Below are 2,488 nucleotides of genomic sequence, written 5' to 3'. Positions count from 1 at the left end.
TCCTTATATACAGAACATATGCCTATGTAATCTGACTTATGGTGACAAATGTTTTTATTTTTTTATTTATTTATTTAAATTTTATTGTTGTTGTTGTTGTTGTTGTTGTTGTTGTTGTTGTTGTTGTTGTTGTTTTCATTTTATGTTCTGAAGGCTGCATGATGCCCTGTCCTTTCTGGTTATGAGTAGACCTATCACTAAATCAGAAAAAGTGAAACACCCCTCTAAATTCACTGTTGGTGGTTATCAGTATTGCACCTGTTCGTTGGGTAAAGTTTTTAATATTAGTTTTAAACATGCAGTTCATGGTCATCAATTGGCACAATGACGTGTTACAATTAAAGATAAATAAATAAACAATATAAAAGTAAAAAAGCAACCCTAAAGTCACTGGATATGATAAATTGTGTCACTTTAATTAATCTTATCTCAGATATAGCAGTGAGTTTAAAAACAGGATGAAGGAACTAGATTAATGAGTAATCTGTCTCTGAAATAATTATTAAATCAAGTGTTTATTCATGTAGGTAAAAGTACATTTAACAACCTGGTAAAATACACCAGAAAGCAGGAAATGGCATCTATTTCATTCAAAAATTTCTGGGGGAGGAGCCCCAGACCCCCCAACAGTGTGTCCCCCAACTTTCAAAATGGTTCTGACGTCCATGTTTATAAGGTACTCACTGCCTGTATAACGACATAAGGAAATGACCAAAACACAAAGATCTGCAGACACTTTCAAGTAAAAACACGGTGTAATTTTCCTGGCCGCCCCTGTGTGAGTAGTGGTCCCAGTCTGGCCACCCCTGAGAAAAATGTCTGTCTCCACCACRGCTTGACACACACTGACGTGAGCCAGAGGGCAGATTTTAGGCCTGTCAAACTGAGTCCAGAGCTAAGACCAGTCAGGGTCACTTTCCTCGAAGGAACACTCCAAGCAGATTTTCTCAAACACTAGAAAGGCTTGTTTAATCATGATTTTCTTTGAAGGAATCACATCCAACAGGTCATTTTTGTTGTTTTGTTGTGTTGCAATCGAAGAGGCTTAAAAGCTTATCGCCCAGTTTTCAGATCCTGCGTTGTCTTCAGCAGATTCCCTCCAAGGAGTTTTCTGTGAGTTTTATGGGGATTCTGATGTTATCAGTCCATGAGATGGACGTTATRAGGCGTTAACTGCCTTCCCTGCAGGACACAAACTATGTAACCTAAAAATTTAAATGATGAGGCTGAAACACGGCAGCAGGAAAATTTTGCACTTTATTACCACAAAAATGCTTTTAATGACGTCTCCTGTTTTTAACTCTTAGTTTTGAGGTGTCTTTTAATTTTTATTTCTAATGAAGTTTGTTTTTGTTTGTGCGCAGGTAGTTCTCATTGCCTTCCTGTGTTTCCCTCTGTGCCATCAACCAGTCTCTGCTCCGCCCACTCTCACCTGTTCCCAGTTCTCACCAGCCCCTGTCCAGAAAACCTGTTTTCACTCCCCCTGCACTTGGGTAGTTTGTTTTTCATACCACATCAGTCTCTTTGTGTTTCTGTTAATGTTTTCGTTTTCTATGMTTCTTAAAATTAAACTTTTTACTGAAGCTCCTTTTAAAATAAAAGCTCCCAAACAAAGATGTTGTGTAATCTGTTAGCGCTCAAAATAAGTAACGAGGACGACTCACAGATTTTTTTGGCACCGAATTTTAGCTGTAAAAACCAGCTAATGTTGATTAGTTGTGCTCCTTTTGAATGGGATTGACTCTGAATATTAATAATTTGTAAATAAAAGTTCTGTGATTTGCTGAGAGTTTCATTAAAATTCATCTAGTGGTTTGTGAAATAATTTGCTGCCGGGCAAACACATGCACATTATTGCCCAACTTTTGTGGCGACAGGCGATAATAATCAAGTTTTGTTAAATTTGATAATCAACATCTATTCTATTAATATGTCTTGTGAAAAAATACATCATATTTCTGTATGAATAATTTTAAATAGAGTGCATTCACTAATTGTTACACTTAAAAGTCTAGGATTTTTAATTTTGGCCTGTTGAGACCATCAGTCAAATCTGAGCTTGTTTAAAAACTTCATGCGAGTCAGCTGCAGCCATTTTCATGATGTCAGTGATTTTCCTCTGCAGTGGATTCTGTTCTTGGAACTCTGTTAYTTTCCATTCACACCATGAGTCACGAGGGCCGATATTGTTTTATCTGTTACCCAATATAGAATCCACGTAAGGGGGCCTTCCTGTCAGAATAAAAGCTCTCAAAAATACACAGAGTTCTAATCTATTTCACAGCAAATCCGAAAGTGTAAATTTAATACTATCAAAGTTAAAATTAACACTCGTGCAGATTTTATATGGTAACCACTACTTCAGTGTTAAATTAACTTATAAAAGTGTTAAAATTATTAACACCAATTAGGAGTTAAAGCTACAGTGGGTAAAATAAATATTGAACACGTCACCATTTTTCTCAGTAAATATATTACTAGAGGTGCT

Source organism: Austrofundulus limnaeus, unplaced genomic scaffold, assembly GCF_001266775.1.
Source record: "Austrofundulus limnaeus strain Quisiro unplaced genomic scaffold, Austrofundulus_limnaeus-1.0 Scaffold29, whole genome shotgun sequence".
Lineage (NCBI taxonomy): Eukaryota > Metazoa > Chordata > Actinopteri > Cyprinodontiformes > Rivulidae > Austrofundulus > Austrofundulus limnaeus.
This window is presented reverse-complemented; position numbering follows the sequence as displayed.